We start from the raw sequence: 20,531 nt of genomic DNA on the forward strand, positions 1-20,531 counted from the left end.
CATGTGAGTATGGCCAGCCCAACCAGCCCAGAGCCCTCAAAGTCAAGCCCCTCACTGGTCAGCCTCATGGCATTCTTGATCTAATGCCCTGTGGCTTTAAACAGCCAGCTTCTGCAAAAGGAATAAGAAAGTCCTGTATGGCGGGGCGCGGTGGCTCAAGCCTGTAATCCCAGCACTTTGGGAGGCCGAGGCGCGTGGATCACGAGGTCAGGAGATCGAGACTATCCTGGCTAACATGGTGAAACCCCGTCTCTACTAAACATACAAAAAACTAACTGGGTGTGGTGGCGGGCTCCTGTAGTCCCAGCTACTTGGGAGGCTGAGGCGGGAGAATGGCGTGAACCCGGGAGGCGGAGCTTGCAGTGAGCCCAGATCACGCCACTGCACTCCAGCCTGGGAGACACAGCGAGACTCCATTTCAAAAAAAAAAAAAAAAAAAAAAGAAAGTCCTGTATTTCTTCTGGGCTCCTACAGGCTCTTTAAAACAATGCTGTTTCTGTTTCAGATGATGATCCCCTGAAATGACCTGTGCACGCCTGCGACTTGTCACATGCCCAGTCAATAACAAATTGACCAACTGACATTCTTAAAGGCACCACTGAAGACCCAGTGCTGGGTTGGACCTATGGGGAGACCCAGAGGTTCATAACTCTGTCTCTGCCCTCAAGGTGTTTAGCATCCACGGATTTGGGTGGTATTTGAGTCACTTTGGACCTCATCATGGACACAGGAAAAAAATCCAGGAAATGTCTTCCTCAGTGTCAGCCTGAGCAAAATAATGCCCCAGCTGACATTTCCCTGTGTATGGAAATGTTTCCACAGGGATTGCACTGTGCAGAGCGCTATACCACATGGATTTGCCTCTGTAGGTTGTACTATACTTGCACATTTCCAAGGGCTGAGGAAGGGAAGGTGAGAAACATGGTGATGAGCCCCACTGTGGCCAGCACTATGCCAAGAGATCTTTAAAGGTGGTGGTTTTAGCCTTACAACCACCTGGGTGGCCAGTATCTTCATTCTCACTGCAGTGGAGAGATTACAGCTTTAGGTACTGAATGCTCTGGCTCAGGCGGCTGGGGCTCAGAGTGCACCCTCGTGAGCCAGTGGGGAAGAAGTCTGGTGGCAAGGTAGCTGGCAGCTTAGGAAGCACCTGGGCTGCTTGCTAAAGAGTGGGACTTTCTTCCAGAAGCTACAGGGGGCCCAGTACAGTAGTGAGAGAGCCATGTGATCAAGTCTGTTGGAAAGCTGCCCGGCAGCTATGTGAGGGCTGGGTGGGGAAGGGGTGGGAAAGATTGCAGAATGAGATTAGGGAGAGGACTGCGGAAGGACAGATCTGTTTTCCCTCCTCCCCCTATCCCATGCATACCGAATAACAGTCTCTGGAATCAAAACAAGCATTTTATTTTATTTATTTTATTTTATTTTTCGAGACAGTGTCTCAATCTGTCACCCATGCTGGAGTACAGTGGTACAATCTCGATTCACTGCAACCTCTGCCTCCCAGGTTCAAGCGATTCTCCAGCCTCAACCTCCCGAGCAGCTGAGACTACAGGTGAGTGCCACCACACCTGGCTAATTTTTGTATTTTTAGTATAAATGGGGTTTCACCATGTTGGCTGGCTGGTTTTGAACTCTTGACCTCAAGTGATCCACTTGCTCAGCCTCTCAAAGTGCTGGGATTACAGGCATGAGCCACCCCAAAGCAAGCATTTTAATAACCCATTTTAAAATTTTAGACCCGGCCGGGCGCGGTGGCTCAAGCCTGTAATCCCAGCACTTTGGGAGGCCGAGACGGGCGGATCACGAGGTCAGAAGATCGAGACCATCCTGGCTAACACGGTGAAACCCGTCTCTACTAAAAAATACAAAAAACTAGCCGGGCGAGGTGGCAGGCGCCTGTAGTCCCAGCTACTCGGGAGGCTGAGGCAGGAGAATGGCGTGAACCCGGGAGGCGGAGCTTGCAGTGAGCTGAGATCCGGCCATTGCACTCCAGCCTGGGCGACAGAGCGAGACTCCATCTCAAAAAAAATAAAAAATAAAATAAAATAAAATTTTAGACCCAAGTTAGTGACCCCGTATTAATTTTGGTAATCAAAAGTTGGCTAAATTGAGCCAGCTGAGTGAGACAAGGTTGTGCTGTGAGCACTACCCTGGCAGGTGGCTGCTAGGACAACATGCTAGAAAAGATTGGCCATCGTGACAGAGGGAGAGCAGGGGAAGGCATTGACAGGGTTTGGGATTTAGGCAGACCTGAGGTTGATTTCTGGTTTAGCCATTCACTGTCATGAGACATTGAAAATATCATTTAATCTCTCAGATCTTCTTTACTTCATCTTTAAAATAAGGGTCAGCTGGGTGTGGTGGCTCACACCTGTAATCCCAGTACTTTGGGAGGCTGAGGCAGGAGAATCACTTGAGCCCTGGGGCTCGAGACCAGCCTGAGCAACACAGGGAGACCCCCATCTCTACAAAAAAAATACAAAAATTAGCCAGGTGTAGTGGTGTGCACCTGTAGTCCCAGTTATTTGGGAGGCTAAGGCAGGAGGATTACTTGAGCCCCAGAGGTCAAGGCTGCAGTGAGCCCTGGTCACTATATTCCAGCCTGGACAACAGTGAGACCCTGTCTCAAAAACCACACTACATTGCACTACACTGCACTGCGCTACACTACACTACACTACACTACACTACACTACACTACACTACACTATATTACACTACACTATATTACACTACACTACACTATGGGTCATCAACTTTCTCTTGCATGATTGCACAAGTACTATATTCAAAGTGACTAGCACACCACTGGTAGTTGGTAGCGGCTAGCTAATATCCTTACTCGGACCTAGAAGCCATAGTGATGGCGCACGGCTGCTTGGCTCTTTCCTGTGGAGCAGCACTGCCCTTCAGTGGCTAAACAGGGAATGACAGGTGTGCCAGCAGCTCCCACCCCACCCGGCATTCCACATGTCTGAAGAGTTGTTTAAGGGTCAGACTTGCTGCATGTACTTTTCACAAAAGTTGGAGCCCTACCTTGGCCAGCAGGTGACAGGTCCCACTGTCCCCAGGACAGGGCGACCTCAAGGCCAGTGGATTCTGAATCTTGGACTGGAAAGAAAACACAATCTCGGCCGGGCGCGGTGGCTCAAGCCTGTAATCCCAGTACTTTGGGAGGCCGAGGCGGGTGGATCACGAAGTCAGGAGATCGAGACCATCCTGGCTAACATGGTGAAACCCCGTCTCTACTAAAAATACAAAAAACTAGCCGGGCGTGGTGGCGGGCGCCTGTAGTCCCAGCTACTCGGAGGCTGAGGCAGGAGAATGGCGTAAACCCGGGAGGCGGAGCTTGCAGTGAGCTGAGATCCGGCCACTGCACTCCAGCCTGGGTGACACAGCGAGACTCCGTCTCAAAAAAAAAAAAAAAAAAAAAAAGAAAACACAATCTCAAGTAGTCTTGGAACATTTCTCTAGAGATGGCCATGACCTCCAACCCACTCCACTCTAGCCACAAGAATAGTGTGAATGAAAAGCAAATGCCAGTGGCACATTCTGGCACCCCTTGGCAAAACAAGTAAGGAAGCCATTCCACAGACACTTAGTGGGCACCGTCCAGGCCTGTGGGTCCGTGCTAGGCTGCAGATACCATGGTCAACAAAAAGGAAGCTAACTATTTAGTTGGGAGAAGGACATTAACGAAACTCACTCAAATACATAATTGCAGACTATAACAAGGATCTGAAGGGAAGGCTCAGGGTGCTGACTCCACCCAGGACAAGATAAGGGGTGCTCCTTGGTGCTACCGTGGGCTTCATGAGCACCTCCTGGCCAAGCCGCTGCCCCTGGGGCCTGTGCACACTGTGAACATTGAAATGCCCCCTGCTTCTGGAAGTAGGCTAATGTGGCTCTGGGCTGTCTACGCCTCCAGCTGGCACACAGGAGTCAGGGAAGTCACCCAAAGATGAACAGGCATTAGTAAGTACTGGTGGAAACCCAGGAGCGGGAATGCCATGCTCAAAAGCTCGGAGGTGGGCCAGACACGGTGGCTCACACCTGTAATCCCAGCACTTTGGGAGGCCAAGGCAGGAGGATGGCTTGAGCCCAGGAGTTTGAGACCAGCCTGGGCAGCATGGTGAAACCCTGTCTCTACAAAAATTAAAAAAAAAAAAAAAAATTAGCTGGGTATAGTGGTGTGCACCTGTAGTCTCAGCCACTCAGGAGGCTGAGATGGGAGGATTGTCTGAGCCCAGGAGGTAGAGGCTGCAGTGAGCTGTGATTGTGCCACTGCACTCCAGCCTAGACAACAGAGCAAGACCCTGGCAAAAAAAGGCCCTGAGGTGGGGTCCCATGGGGATATCTTTGAGGAAATGTGTCTGGAGCCCAGAAACCCAGAACAAGAGTAGTGCAGGTGACACGAGGGCAGTAGGCAGGGCAAGGCCTGAGGCACTGGGGGGCAATATCGGGGGTGTGGTCTTGATCCTAAGACAGTGGGACACCACAGACAGTGCTCCTGCCTCCCTGCCAGCTGTCCTCCTCCAGGGATAAGGCCCCTCTTGCTGCCTCCCTCCTCCCCTCACTGCCCAGGGTACCTCCATCAAGTCTTTTCTGGATTTCATCCTTTTCTCCCAACTCCTGGAAACATCCTCTCAAATTGTGTCTGGGATATTTTTTTCTTCCTCCCTTCTTACCACAGTAAAATTCTGTTAAATAAAAACTAGCATTTAAAACCATACTCTGGGACAAGCTCAGTGGCTCACACCTGTAATCCCAGCACTTTGGGAGGCTGAGGCTGGCATATCACCTGAGGGCAGGAGTTCGAGACCAGCCTGGCCAACATGGTGAAACCTCGTCTCTATTTAAAATAATGAAAATTAGCTGAGCATGGTGGCGCATGCCTGTAATGCCAGCAGCTCGGGAGGCTGAGGCAGGAGAATAGCTTGAATCCGGGAGGTGGAGGTTGCAGTGAACTGAGATCGTGCCACTGCACTCCAGCCTGGGAGACAGCGCAACACTTCATCTCAAAAACAAACAAAAGAACACATACTCCAGCCAGGCCCAGTGGCTCTCGTCTGTAATCCCAGCACTCTGGGAGGACGAAGCGAGAGGATAGCTTGACCGCAGGAGTTTGAGACCAGCCTGGGCTACATGGCAAGACCCTGTGTCTAAAAAGATTTTTCTTTCTTTTTTTTTTTTTTTTCTGAGACGGAGTCTCGCTCTGTCATCCAGGCTGGAGTGCAGTGGTGCGATCTCGGCTCACTGCAATCTCTGCCTCCCAGGTTCACGACATTCTCCTGCCTCAGCCTCCCAAGTAGCTGGGACTATAGGTACACGCCACCACACCTGGCTTTTTTTTATTTTTTTATTTTTTTATTTTTAGTAGAGACGGGGTTTCATTGTGTTAGCCAGGATGGTCTCAATCTCCTGACCTTGTGATCCGCCCGCCTGAGCATCCCAAAGTGCTGGGATTATAGGCGTGAGCCACCACGTCCGGCCCAAAATTTTTCTTAATTAAAAAAAAAAAAAAAACCCACACTCACACTTCTAAGCTGCAAGGATTTCTTGCCAGCCCTGTGTGCTCATCTCTGTGTGGGCTGAGCCTGGGAATGAAAGAGGAAATGTGCTCCTACCTTGCCCCCGAGGGGCTTCCCATCTCGCCCTGAATCCAGAGGCTGCCTTTCAGCCAGCTGCACTACTCCGTTCTGAGCGCTGTCAATGGAAATGGCACTTGGAAACACTTCTTCTCTTTCTGAACATTTAGGTCCTCACACAGCAACCAAGCTGGTGGTCAGCGAGTGCGTTCTGTGAATGCTTTGAGGTATAGAAGGAAAGAGCACTGGACCCCTGGAGTCTGAAAACGTGGGTTTGTAACCTGGCGCTGCCATTTTTAAGGCTGTATGTTCTTAAACAAGACTTCTCTGAGCCTCGGTTTCTTCATTAGTAGACTGGGTAAAGAAGACTTTCCCTGTCTACCTTGCAGAGGGTTTATGGGGATCGTATGAGGCATCACGGTGGTTTCTGGATGGCAGTCCTTAAACAGGTGCTACCCATGAGGAAGTTTCCACCGGCCCATGGTGAGATGAGGAAAATAAGGACAATGAAAGGAGGTGTTTACAAAGGTAGATTTATTCAACCTAAAGGCCTGGCCTGTACTCTGAGATGGTGTCTTTCCTGGGGTTTATTTGCATTGAAATTACATTTGCTTTATGAAATGATAGTGATGTTAGCAGATTTTTAAAAATGTTTTTTACTTAACAAAATAAAAGTACAACTACCCAGTTTGGGGAGAGCTTACCAGTCTGTAAAGCCTCAAACCCTTTTGAGTCAGTGAAGCTTCTTTTAGAAAGCCTGGGCAAACCACAAAGAGCTACGACCAGGGGCCACCTCTTGCTGTCTTCCTTTGCTGCCCCTCTGCTAGCTACAGCCTGTGTGCTAGGGGTGGTTCCAAAGGTCAAGGCCCAGATGTGCTTTTCTTGACTTTAAAAGCACAGATGCTGGAACCAGACTGTTAGGGTTTAAACATCAGTTACACTCCTTTCTAGTTGCGTATGACCTTGGACAAGTTGCTTCTGCTCTCCATACTTTAATGCTCTCATTTATAACCTGTGTATTAATAGTGAAGATTAAATGTAAGGCAAGGGCTGGGCACAGTGGCTCATGCCTGTAATCCTAGCACTTTGGGAGGCTGAGGCAGGGGGATCGCTTGAGTCCAGGAGTTTGAGACCAGCCTGGGCAATATGGTGAAGCCCCATCTCTACAAAAAATACGAAAATTAACCAGGCATGGTGTCGTGCACCTGTAGTCCCAGCTACTTGGGAGGCGGAGGTGGGAGGATGGCTTGAGACCGGGAAGTAGAGGCTGCAGTGAGCAGAGATCACATCACTGCATTCCAACCTGGATGACAGACTTTGTCTCAACAAACAAACAAACAAATAAATAAATGTAAGTATGTAACTGCCCAGTGGGTTCACCTTGCCTGCTGCCTAGACAGAGCCAATTTATCAAGACAGGGGAACTGCAATGGACAAAGAGTAATTAACACAGAGCGGACTGTGCGGGAGAGGGAGACTGGAGTTTTATTATTACTCAAATCAGTCTCCCAGAGCATCTGGAGATCAGAGTTTTTAAAGATAATTTGGCAGGTAGGGGCTCGGGAAGTGGGGAGTGCTGATGGATCAGGTTGGAGATGGAATCACATGGGGTCAAAGTGAATTTTTCTTACTGTCTTCTGTTTCTGGGTGGGATGGCAGAACTGGTTGAGCCAGATAACCATTCCAGGTGATGTCAGCTGATCCAGCTGATCCATCAAGTGCAGGGTCTGCAAAATATCTCCAGCACTCATCTTAGGTTTTACAATAGTGATGTTATCCCCAGGAGCAATTTGGGGAGGTTCAGACTCTTGGAGCCAGAGGCTGCATTACCACTAAACTGTACTTTCTAATCTTGTAGCTAATCTGTTAGCCCTGCAAAGGCAGACTGGTCCCCAGACAAGAAGCGGGTCTTCGAAAAGGGCTGTTATCAATTTTGTTTCGGAGTCAAACCATGAACTGAATTCCTTCCCAAAGTTAGCTCAGCCTACGCCCAGGAACGTACAAGGACAGCTTAAAAGTTAGAAGCAAGATGGAGTTGGTTTGGTCTGATCTCTTTCACTGTCATAATTTCTTCAGTTATAATTTTTGCAAAGGCACTTTCAAGTGGAACAGTGTGTGGCACATATGGGCACTCAAGAATGCTAGCTGTGATTATTGGCCGGGCGCAGTGGCTCACGCCTGTAATCTCCCAGCACTTTGGGAAGCCAAGGTGGGTGGATCACGAGGACAGGAGTTCGAGACCAGTCTGGCCAACATAGTGAAACCCTGTCTCTACTAAAAACACAAAAAATTGGCCGGGTGTGGTGGCTCATGCCTGTAATCTCAGCACTTTGGGAGGCCGAGGCAGGCGGATCACGAGGTCAAAAGTTTGAGACCAGCCTGACCAACATGGTGAAATATCCCGTCTCCACTAAAATACAAAAATTAGCCAGGCATGGTGGTACGTGCCTGTAATCCCAGCTACTCAGGAGGCTGAGGCAAGAGAATTGCTTGAATCCAGGAGGCGGAGGTTGCAGTGAGCCAAAGATCACGCCAGTGCACTCCAGACTGGGCAACAGAGCAAGACTCCGTCTCATAAAAAAAAAAAAATACAAAAAATACAAAAAATGAGCCGAGTGTGGTGGCGTGCGCCCGTAATCCCAGCTACTCAGCTGCTCAGCTAATTGCATGAACCTGGGAGGCAGATGCTGCAGTGGGCCGAGATCACACCTTTGCACTCCAATCCCAGGCAACAGTGCGAGACTCCGTTTCAAACAAACAAAAAGAATGCTAGCTGTGATTACTGTATTATTTTTCCTCCCCGTCCCAGCTCACCAGGTCACAGCTGCTTATGCCAAATGTTAACCATCTTGCCCTCTGCTTCTCCTTCCCCATCTATAAGACCTGTCCAGATCTGCTTCACAAAACAAGGAGTTTTAACTGTGCTTTTCTTTCTTTCTCTTTCTTTCTTTCTTTCTTTCTTGCTTTCTTGCTTGCTTGCTTTCTTTTTTTTTTTTTTTTTTGACAGAGTTTCGCTCTTGTCACCCAGGCTGGAGTGCAATGGTGCGATCTCGGCTTACTGCAACCTCCGCCTCCTGGGTTCAAGCTCTTCTCCTGCCTCAGCCTCCCAAGTAGCTGCAATTACAGGTGTCCACCACCACACCCAGCCAATTTTTGTATTTTTAGTAGAGACGGGGTTTCACCATGTTGGCTAGGCTGGTCTTAAACTCCTGACCTCAAGTGATCCACCCGCCTCGGCCTCCCAAAGTGCTGGGATTACAGATGTGAGCCACTGCATCTGGCCTTTTTTTTTTTTCATTTGGGGATGGAGTTTTGCTTTTGTTGCCTAGGCTAGAGTGTAATGGCGCGATCTCAGCTTACTGCAAGCTCCGCTTCCCAGGTTCAAGTGATTCTCCTGCCTCAGCATCCCGAGTAGCTGGGATTACAGGCATGCGCCACCATGCCTGGCTAATTTTGTATTTTTAGTAGAGATGGGGTTTCACCGTATTAGCCAGGCTGGTCTCGAACTCCTGACCTAAGCAATCTGCCCACCTTGGCATCCTAAAGTGCTAGGATTATAGCGTAAGCCACTGCACCTGGCCATTAACTGTGCTTTTCTTTTCACCTAAAAATCTCCCATTATGGCCAGGCATGGTGGCTCATGCCTGTAATCCCAGCATTTTGGAAGGCCGAGGAGGGGGGATCATTGAGGTCAGGAATTCGAGACCAGCCTGGCCAACATGGCAAAATCTGATCTCTACTAAAAATACAAAAATTAGCTGGGCATGGTGGCACATGCCTATAGTCCCAGCTACTTGGGAGGAGAGGCAGGAGAATCAATCACTTGAACCCAGGAGGCTGAGGTTGCAGTGAGCTGAGATCACACCATACACTCTAGCCTGAGCGACAAAGCGAGACTGTCTCAAAAAGGGGGAAAAAAAAAATCTGCCATTGACTTGCAAATGAGGAATTGCTTCCAGGTTCTCAGCGACCATTTGCTACAGATAAGCCAGGAAGTAAACTGGGAAGCCAAGAACCTGGGAGAAGCACCTGCTTGGCAGAGGCCAGGTTTTTGTTTGTTTGTTTGAAGAGAAACTTTTCCTAGTTTACTATTCCTTTTCAGAACACAGCCTCACAATACCTTCCACGCGTGTCAGATCTGTGTGCTCTCGGCCATTTGCGAAGAGGATATTACAGCATTGGTCCGTCTCGTCATTACAGGGGTGCAGGGAGCTGAAATGTGCATCCCCTGAAAACTTTCATTCCAATAAGAGAGAACTCAGGCACGGTGGCTCACACTTGTAATCCCTGCACTTCTGGAGGCTGAGGCAGGCAGATCACTTGAGTCCAGAAGTCTGAGACCAGACTGAGCAACAAGGTGAAATCCCATCTCTACAAAAGCACAAGAATTAGCTGGGCTTGTTGGCACGTGCCTATAGTCCCAGCTACTTGGGAGGCTGAGGCAGGAGGATTGCTTGAGCCCAGAAGGTCAAGGCTGCAGTGAGCCGTGATTGTGATTGTACCACTGCACTCCAGCATGGGTGACAGAGTGAGACCCTGTCTCAAAAAAAAAAAAAAAAAAAAAAAAAGCTCACAGCTCGTTCCCTGGATTGGGGAGAATCCCATTCAGGTTAAGAAGACAAGATACATTGTCCTGGACTTCTAGAACAAGCTGAAAATGCCAACTATAGTGTTCCCAACTCCACACTCCTGGGAGTCGGCGACAGGTGCCCCCTGTTAAAGGCAACATACTTCTGCTTTGGGCTATAGCTTTGGGGCCTCTGCTTAATTGGAAGCTGGAAGTTTGTAAGCAAAGGAGTTTCCATATTTCTTTATACTTTGAACAATATAAATAATGGACATCTTAAATTTTTTTGTTAGACTCTCTATTACTTTAGTCTCCAAGTGCCTTAAAAATATCCAGAAAGTCTTGCCTTTCAGAGTTGCCTTAGTCCAGGTCTGTCTCCTCTTATCTGGGGTTCCCTCAGTTCTGCCCTCTGCTTTATGTTGTCCACATCCTCACTCTGGTGGCCAGATGGCTCAGTCAGGCCAACAATGTCTCCAGGAAGAACAGGAAACAAGTCTACAGCAACATTACAGGTAAGAGTCCCAAGAATCTCCCTGATTGGACAGCTCAAGTCCCAGATGCCCCTCTGAAGGCTGTGACTGTGTTCAGGAGAATGGACTGTGCCAACTGGCTGTGCCAACCAGGGACCACCCCAGGAGCTGAGGGTAGGGTCCCCTTCCCCTGCAGATGTGGACATGGAAGATGGATAGGCTACCAACAATATCCATGGCACAATAGTCCCTGGCCTGCTCACACCTGTAATCCCAGCACTTTGGGAGGCCGAGGCAGGTGGATCACCTGAGGTCAGGAGTTTGAGACTAGCCTGGCCAACATGGCAAAACTCTGCCTCTACTAAAAATAAAAAAATTAGCCAGGTGTGGTGGCGGGCATCTGTAATCCCAGCTACTCAGGAGGAGGAGGTATGAGAACCACTTGAACCCAGGAGGTAGAGGTTGCAGTGAGCCAAGATTGTGCCACTGCACCCCAGCCTGGGTGACAAGAGCAAGACTCTGTCTAAAAAAAAAAAAAAAAAAAAAAGGCTGGGTATGGTGGCACATGTCTGTAGATTCAGCTACTTGGGAAGCTGAGGTGGGAGGATCACTTGAACCTGGGAGGTGGAGGCTGCAGTGAGTCAAGATTGAACCATTACACTCCAGCCTGGGCAGCAGAGTGAGACTCTGTCTCAAAAAAAAAAAAAAAAAAAAAAGATTTGGAACATCCAATAGGATGGTCAGAGAAGGGTGCATTGATGAGGTAACATTTGAGCAAAGGCCTCAAAGAGAAGTGTAATCAAGCCCTGCAGATTGCAGGGAGAAGGGCTTTCCAGGCAGAAGGAGAGCAAGTGCAAAGACCCTGGGATGGGGGCAGGTCCAGGGTGATGAAGGAACAGCCAGGAGGGTTGAGTAGCCAGAAAAGAATCAAAGTATTTGGTGTTCAGGGCTGTGCTTGGCACTCAGAGCAACTAGAGAGAAGGGACAGGGCCGTCCTTGGCCTCAAAGACGCAATGAGGCTCTAAAGTGCACACGGCAATGCTAAAACAATAGCGCATCTAGAAAAAGATGGAGCCTTCCTCATGCTGTACGAGTGCAGGAAGGAAAGCTCAGGGACTGCAGCAGCCAGAGAGGGCTTCAAGGAGAAGGTGGACCTCACCTGGAGAGGCATAGGACAGGCAGGGAGGAAGTGTGGACACAGTGGGTGCCATGTGGCATTCTGTTTAAATATCAGCCTCATTCACTGTGCACTGAGCAATTGGGAATTATTACAGCTTGAGATTTTTAAAAAACAAATCAACTAAGGTTCATAACCTGCTGGTACTTCCTCTCAGGAAGAGAAGTTCTCTATCAAGACTTCTGTCTTCTTCTCATTAAAAAGCTCTTATTGTGGCTGGGTGAGGTGGCTTATGCCTGTAATCCTAGCACTTGGGGAGGCCGAGGCAGGTGGATCACTTGAGATCAGGAGTTCGAGACCAGCCTGGCCAATATGGTGAAATCCCATCTACTAAAAATACAAAAATTAGCCGGGCATGCTGGCCCATGCCTGTAATCCCAGCTACTCGGGAGGCTGAGGCAGAAGAATCACTTGAACCCAGCAGGCGGAGGTTGCAGTGAGCCGAGATCCTGCCATTGCACTCCAGCCTGGGTGACAGAGCAAGACTCTGACTCAAAAAATAAATAAATAAATAAATAAATAAATAGTCCTATTGTACAGTAAGAACCTCTTCTATTTTCTCTTTTTGTTTTTTTGAGCGACAAGGTCTTGCTCTGTCACCCAGGCTGGAGTGTAGTGGCACGATCATGGTTCACTGTAGCCTGTGGGCTCAAGTGATCCTCCTATCTCAGCCTCCTGAGTAGCTGGGACTATGGACACACACCACCACATTGAGCTAATTTTTAAATTTTTTGTAGAGATGTGGTCTCACTAGGTTGCCTAGACTGTTCTTGAACTCCTGGGCTCAAGCAATCCTCCCACTTTGAACTCCCAGAGTGCTGGGATTACAGGAGCCACCATGCCGGGCTAGAACCTCTTCTAGATATCAACATTAAGCAGCATGTGGGAAGCTGTAGTGGGCAGGAAAAGGCTTCGCTGTAGTGAGCGGAGAAGATTGGATGGCCCAAGAGCAGTCTCTACAGAGAGACTTCAGATTCCTCCCACCCATGCCCAGAGCCCCCTAGGGCTCTCACGTGCCACAGATTTTTTCAGCTTAGCCTTTGCCTCCTTTTCTAAGGCAAATATCCCTAGGAGGATCAGATTGTGGGCCCATCACACATTCATGCATGCCATACCATTTTTCTTCGTTTATGGTTTCATCCATTCATTCATGTATTCATCAATACCTTCCACAAACACCTATTGATCTGTTTTTACAGGCCCATGCTCACTATTCTCAAGTTGTCGGTGGCTATCTGTGTGACCCCCGCCTCCCAATCCCATACCTTCTAGAGCAGCAGTCCCAACCTTTTTGGCAACAGGGACCAGTTTCATTAAAGACCATTTTTCCACAGACTAGGGTGGCAGGGGATAGTTTAGGGATGATTCGAGTGCATTACATTTATTGTGCACTTTATTTCTATTATTATTACGTTGTAATATATAATGAAATTATTATACAACTCACCATAAGGTAAAATCAGTGAGAGTCCTGAACTTGTTTTCTTGCAACTAGACGATCCCATCTGGGAGTAATGGGAGACAGTGACGGGTCATCAGGCATTAGATTCTCCTGAGAAGCATGCAACCTAGATCTCTCCCATGCGCCATTCACTAGAGGGTTCATGCTCCTATGACAATCAAGGTCGCCACTGATCTGACAGGAGGCCAAGCTCAGGCAATAATGCCAGCGATAGGGAGTGGCTGTAAATACAGATGAAGCTTAACTTGCTTGCCTGCCACTCACCTCCTGCTGTGCGGCCTGGTTCCTGAGGCCAGTACTGGTCTGTGGCCCAGGGGACAGAGACCCCTGCCCTAGAAGAGTTCTTCATCTGTACTCATGAAAAGATGGTAAGTCACCTAAATCACCTTTAATAAGAGCCCAGTAAGTTGAGATGTCACAAAAACAGAGCCAGAAAAAGAATCTATACCCTCTGCTACAGCCAGGGCTATCTACCTAATTTACAAGTCTCAGCACAAAATGAAAATGTGAGGCCTCAGCCAGGTGTGGCGGCTCATGCCTGTTATCCCAGCACTTTAGGAGACCATGGTGGGAAGATTGCTTGGGCCCAAGAGGTTGAGGCTGCAGTGAGCTGTGATTGCGCTACTGTACTCCAGCCTGGGCAATAAAGCAAGACCCTGAAAAAAAAAAAAAAAAAAAGAAGAAGAAAAAGAAGAAAGAAGAAAGAAAAGAAAAAAAAGAAAAGAAAAGATGGGTAGGGGGGAAAGTGTCATTAGAGGCACTAAAATACAAACTTTTCCTTTCTTCTGTGGTCTTTCTCTTGCCCTTTCTTGGTGTTTCTTATTTGCTATTTGATGCTATGCTTCCTTGGGCACAGAGATACTTACAGGGTGAGTGCAGACCCTCGCAGGCACTAGGGGGTGAGGAGTAGGAGGTGGGCTGCCCATGACTGCATATCCATGCACAGTTCACCAGCTCCAGGAGTCCTCCTCTGGCTAGACCACCAGACTGACATGCCGTCTCTGCCCAGGGGCAAGGATGAGGTGAGGCCATCAATCTTCCCTTCCCATGGACCTGCTGCCCCAACCCATGGCTGCTGGGAGACCCCAAGGGATTAAATCTCCATTCCAAAGCAGTCTCAGCACCTGGCCAGGGGATGGCTGAGAGACCTGGTCCTGCTGCTGACCATCAAAGGCACCATGGCGCTGCCAGCCCAGGAAAAGGATGGCTGCCAGCCTGCTGCTCCCCAAAATGCCATAGGGCACACCAGCTCAACCTCACTTCTCCCTGTGCCCACAGCTAGGCCCCTACAGCAAGCAGAGTTCAGCAAGGAAGGTGAAGTCAGGTGGGGCCTGGGGAACCAGGGAGCGGGGAACAGGCAGCTGAGAACTGTTCCAGGGAAACAGGGAGAGGCAGACCATGCATGGGCCAAGACTCCAAGCCCTCACTGCATGCTGTATTGTCCCATTGGACTTCACTTGCAAAATGCAAATGCAAAGATAAAATTATTAAGAATTTGAAGACAAGTTGGGTGCAGTGGCACACACCTGTAGTCCCAGTTACTCAGGAAGCTGAGGAGGGAGAATCACTTGGGCCCAGGAATTTGAGTCCAGCCTGGGAAGCATAGCGAGACCCCCCACCTCAAAAAAGCAGAAAAGAATTCTAAGACAGTAGTCATGGAGCACTAGCCCCCCAGTGCAGGACCCTTTTGAACAGAGCATTTCTGAGCATGAGGCCCTGTCTATGCCGGATGCACACCCACGAAACCGACCTTGGCTACAACTTTCAATGTGAACTTCTTACAGTTTAGGTCCTCTGCAAAGTCACTTGCTTCCAGTAGCTCCTATCAGAGCAGAGCTGAGGCCTTAGACCGGCGTTAAAAGAGAGGTGAAGTTTCCCACTGCAGCACTAAACACATCACTGAAGGCCTACAGAGTAATCCTTGAGCATCCCCCGACTCAGAGCACTGCCACCACATCAGCTTCTTCCAGATGCCAAGAAGCACCTCTGGGTCTTGGAGTTCCGGCTTGCTTGTGTCACAAGTAATAACTTGTATTTTATTTGCTTTTAAAAACTGGATATGCTCCCACTTCTCAGCCTCTACATTGAGACCTGTGTTTTGTATTTTTCAGTGTGCCTTTGAGAAAGGCCCATAAACCTATAAATACCCTTTTTCTCCCCAAGGTGAGGTTTGACCCTAGTACTTACTACCACTGATTACTGGAGAGTCATGTTGAGAACATCTCCTTTAGGCTCTATTTCTCATCCTAAAGGATGTATCCACACTTCATTACGGAAGGTTTTGAAGGCCTCAAATAAAATCAAAGTAGAATTTGAATAAAACATCTTGGCCAGGGGCCATGGCTCACGCCTATAATCCCAGCACTTTGGGAGGCCGAGGTGGGCAGATCACGAGGTCAGGAGATCAAGAACATCCTGGCCAACACGGGGAAATCCTGTCTCTACTAAAAATACAAAAATCAGCTGGGCATGGTGGCGTGTGCCTGTAATCCCAGCTACTTGGGAGGCTGAGGCAGGAGAATCGCTTGAACAAGGGAGTCGGAGGTTGCAGTGAGCTGAGATCACACCACTGTGCTCCAGCCTGGCAACAGAGGGAGACTCTGTCTCAAATAAATAAATAAATAAATAAAATAAAACATCTTAAAGAAATAGAAAATACTAGTAGAGTTTTCACTCTGATTTCAGAATCAATTTGTGGAAAGTCAGTTTCACAAAAAGCCCCCTAAGCACGGTACCTTTTTAAAAAAAAAAAAAAAGACGGGGTCTTACTATGTTGTCCAGACTGATTTCAAACTCCTGGGCTCAAGCAATCCTCCTCCCTCAGCCTCCTGAGTAGCTGGGACTATAGGTACGCATCACCACCACCCTGCTAGGATATGGTAGCTTTTTAACCAAACGCACCACCATGCAATGGAGAGCATGTAACTTGTTATTTGGTCATGCAAATATATTGGAATAAATTCCAACTATCTTGTGGGGCCCCTTTTCCTACGTCTGCACAGAAACCGCCACTAACAGGACTGCAACTGAGGCAGATTTGAGAATTAGCAGACTCCGGCTCAGGCAGAACAACAGAGCAGCAGGAAATTTCTTTCAAGGGCTTTTGTTGCTGTTGTTGAGATGGAGTCTTGCTCTGTCACCCAGGTTGGAGTGCAGTGGTGCTATCTCGGCTCACTGCAACCTCTGCCTCCCAGGTTCAAGCGATTCCCCTGCCTCAGCCTCTCAAGTAGGTGGGATTACAGGTGTGTGCCACCATGCCCAGCTAATTTTTGCATTTTTAGGAGAGACGGAGTTTCACTATGTTGGTCAGGGAGGTCTCAAACTCCTGACCTCAGGTGATCCGCCCACCTCGGCCTCCCAAAGTGCTGGGATTACAGGTGTGAGCCACTGCACCCGGCTTGAGCCCTTGAGGGGCTTTTTAACCAAGAGATGGTGTAGGGACAGAAGCCAGCAAGAAGAACATGGTGGATTCTCTGTGAGGTCCCAAACCCCAAATCATGAGCCTCAGCCCCCTGAAAGTATTCCAGAATCTCCAAGGGAGGTTTTGGAAGGGGGCTAAGGTCCTGCAATTGGGTGGGTGGGGCTCCAAGCCATTGTTCTTTGCACATTCATGCCAATGTGACCTGATTGGCTAAGCACAGGCTGGAGAAGCTAGATAAACCTGTTTAAATTCAGAGCCAAAAGACACTCAAGGATGTTTTCTGAGGGGGCGTGAGGGTTGGAAAATCATCCTATATTTGATTTATCTCCTACCTCATGTCCAGAGTCAATTCCTTAGTCTTGGATAAGGGAGAGGACTTGGGAGACATCCTTGTTTTTGATGAGCTATACAACCCTATGGCCAGCAGAGGGAAGTACTGCATTTCAGAGCGACAATTTGAGATCTATGAAAGAATTTAAATCGAGAATATGAGGCCGGGCGCGGTGGCTCACGCCTGTAATCCCAGCTCTCAGGGAGGCAGAGGCGGGAGGATAGCTTGAGACCAGGAGTTCGAGACCTGCCTGGGTAATATAGCGAGACCCCGTTCTCCACAAAAAGGAAAAAAAAAAAAAAAAAGACAAAAAAAAAATAAGCGCAACTCCCCTTAAAGCAACAACCCCCCCCCCCCTTTTTTCATATTCTTGCCTGGAAGAAAGGCCTTGCTTTCCTCTGCTTCTTAAAGCTGGGAAAAAATAAAGCCATTCTGAAATGCTGCTGCTACTGCTGTTATGTGGGGGAGAAAGCAAATTTTCTTTTTACTTTTTTTTTTTTTTTTTTTTTTTGAGACGGAGTCTTGCTCTGTCGCCCAGGCTGGAGTGCAGTGGCCGGATCTCGGCTCACTACAAGCTCCGCCTCCCGGGTTCACGCCATTCTCCTGCCTCAGCCTCCCGAGTAGCTGGGACTACAGGCGCCCGCCACCTCGCCCGGCTAGTTTTTTGTATTTTTTAGTAGAGACGGGGTTTCACCGTGTTAGCCAGGATGGTCTCGATCTCCCGACCTCATGATCCGCCCGTCTCGGCCTCCCAAAGTGCTGGGATTACAGGCTTGAGCCACCGCGCCCGGCCATAAATCAACATTTATTTTTGTCTTTTTTTTTTTTTTTTTCCTTTTTGTGGAGAACGGGGTCTCGCTATATTACCCAGGCAGGTCTCGAACTCCTGGGCTCAAGCTATCCTCCCGCCTCTGCCTCCCTGAGAGCTGGGATTACAGGCGTGAGCCACCGCGCCCGGCCAAAATTAACATTTATTTTAAGTTTGAGGGTACATGTGCAGGATGTGCAGGTTTGTTACATAGGTAAATGTGTGCCATGGTGGTTTGCTGCACAGGTCAACCCATTACCTAGGTACTAAGCCCAGCATTCATTAGCTATTCTTCCTGTGCTCTCCCTCCTCCCACCCCACCAACAGGACTCCAAATTTTCTTTCTCTTTTTTGTTTTTGTTTTTTGAGATGGATTCTAGCTCTGTCACCCAGTCTGGAGTGTAATAGCTCAGTCTTGGCTCACTGTAACCTCCACCTGCCAGGTTCAAGTGATTCTCCTGCCTCAATCTCCCGAGTAGCTGGTACTACAGATGTGTGCCACCACGCCTGGCTAATTTTTTTGTATTTTGAGTAGAGACGGGGTTGCACCATGTTGGCCAGGCTGGTCTCGAACTCCTGACCTCAAATGATCCACCTGCCTCAGCCTCCCAAAGGACTGGGATTATAGGTGTGAGCCACTGTGCCCAGCCTCCAAATTTTCTTATTTCGATGGCCTTGGGCAAAATTATACCATCCTAGACAAACATACACACACACACACACACACACACACACACAACCATTCTCCCCCTCTTGCTGTCTTTCTCAGATATGAAATTCTCCTCCGACGGCCGTTTTAAGCTTGCTCTTTTGCTCTGTAATGCAAGGCTTGTTCCCTGTTAAAAGGAATGTCAGGCATCTGTGAGAACTGAGGTAGGGAAAAGCAGGTAGGGAAAACATTCCAGGAGGCAAATAAACTTCTCAGCATACCTGCCATCAATCATACCTTGAACGCAGGTCAAGCCTGTAGCATCTGAGTCTTCCATCCCTGAAACACCAGCGACTCTGACTAGAGGTCCTGTCTCCTAGCTGTGGTCCCAGCTCTCCCTGATCGTGACAGTTGCGGCTTCCAAACTTGCTCCTCCCCATGTCTGTAACTGAGCCCAGCGTACATGTGTCTTTTTTTTTTTTTTTTGAGACGGAGTCTCGCTCTGTCGCCCAGGCTGGAGTGCAGTGGCACGATCTCGGCTCACTGCAAGCTCCGCCTCCCGGGTTCACGCCATTCTCCTGCCTCAGCCTCCCGAGTAGCTGGGACTACAGGCGCCCACAACCGCGCCCGGCTAATTTTTTGTATTTTTAGTAGAGACGGGGTTTCACCGTGGTCTCGATCTCCTGACCTTGTGATCCGCCCGCCTCGGCCTCCCAAAGTGCTGGGATTACAGGCGTGAGCCACCGTGCCCGGCCGTACATGTGTCTTATGGGTGCCATTGGACTTCCTTTGTGAGCCATGTTTTCTTTCACTTTGTCCCAACCCACAATTAACCAAATCTTGGCCCAAATTATGTGCTGGCTGGTGTTGGGCAGCTGTGGGACCCCTCCTTGCCCCTGTCTCTGTCTTCTAGGCTCTTCTGAGAACCAGTGTCCTTTGAGATCTCAGAAGGGATTTAGAGGAGGGTTTCCACCCAGACCACTTTCCACAAATATCACTTCTGCATTTCATCTGGTAGGGTGTGGTTTTCAACTAGAAGCCCTAAGGGGAAGAAAACAATTCATTCACCATTCAGGACAAGGTGTTCACATTTGAACAGGCAGAAATAACGGAAAGAAACTGAATTCCAAAGGGACTCTCAGCTTTTGGGGGAGACATATTTGAGTGCAGGAGGCTAGACCACCCACTCGCTGGCTCTTCACTTCTCACTGAGGCCAGCCTTGACTCTAAACAGCTAACACAGGACCGAAACACACCCAGCCAGCTTTGAAAAGCAACCACCTCTGCCAAACAGTTTCTTTCACAGGGCCCAGATGATCTCATCGCGGAGACTGCATTCTCTGGTATCTGTTCCAAACACAGACTCACTTCTGATTACCTTTGCAAATAGTAGTCAATCTATCCTGAGAAGCTTCTTTATATCCCATACTGGGCTAAGCTCTGAAGAGGGTACAGTTAAAGAACCCATGATCCCAGGCTGGGCAGGGCAGCTCATGCCTGTAATCCTAGCACTTTTGGGAGGCCAAGGCAGGAGGACCACTTGAGCCCAGGAGTCCAAGACCAGCCTGGGCAACATAGTGAGACCTCTCAAGACCTTGTCTCTACAAAAAATGAAAATCAGCCATGCATGGTGGCTTGCACCTGCCTATAGGAAGCTGAGGCAGGTGAGCCTGAGAGGCAAAGATTGCAGTAAGCCAAAATCGCACCACCGCACTCCAGCCTGCGTGACAGTGAGACTGTCTCACAAAAAAGAAAAGCAAAGAAAAAAAAAAAAAAGAACCCATGATTCTTCATGAAGCTTGTCTCTCGATCTGATTCATGGTTCTCTATTTCCACGAGCTTTGCGGAGCAAGGGGCTCATGACACTTCACCTTGATGGTGCAGATAACTCACCAAAACTGGATTCCTTTAGCTATTGGTCCCACACCACTCCCTCCAGGAGCCACCTCCCCTCTCCATGTTTTTCTCATGAATTTTGAACGGGCCATTTCTATTTTATTTTATTTTACATGTATTTATTTATTTATGGAGACGGAGTTTCACTCTTGTCACCCAGGC

At 48.8% G+C, this 20,531-nt stretch overlaps 1 long non-coding RNA gene across 1 annotated transcript in view; it reads right to left on the reverse strand.

Annotated features, from left to right (window-relative positions):
• LOC105464983 (uncharacterized) overlaps positions 1-20,531 on the reverse strand; it is a 167,543-nt gene that overhangs the window by 138,884 nt on the left and 8,128 nt on the right. Inside the window, exons 2-3 of the long non-coding RNA XR_977196.2 lie at positions 14,791-14,883; positions 14,131-14,265 (exon numbers count right to left, since the gene is read on the reverse strand). This is a non-coding gene — a long non-coding RNA (uncharacterized lncRNA). The remainder of the gene's footprint in view (positions 1-14,130; positions 14,266-14,790; positions 14,884-20,531) is intronic.

This window comes from Macaca nemestrina, chromosome 13 (genome assembly GCF_043159975.1).
Source record: "Macaca nemestrina isolate mMacNem1 chromosome 13, mMacNem.hap1, whole genome shotgun sequence".
Classification (NCBI taxonomy): Eukaryota; Metazoa; Chordata; class Mammalia; order Primates; family Cercopithecidae; genus Macaca; species Macaca nemestrina.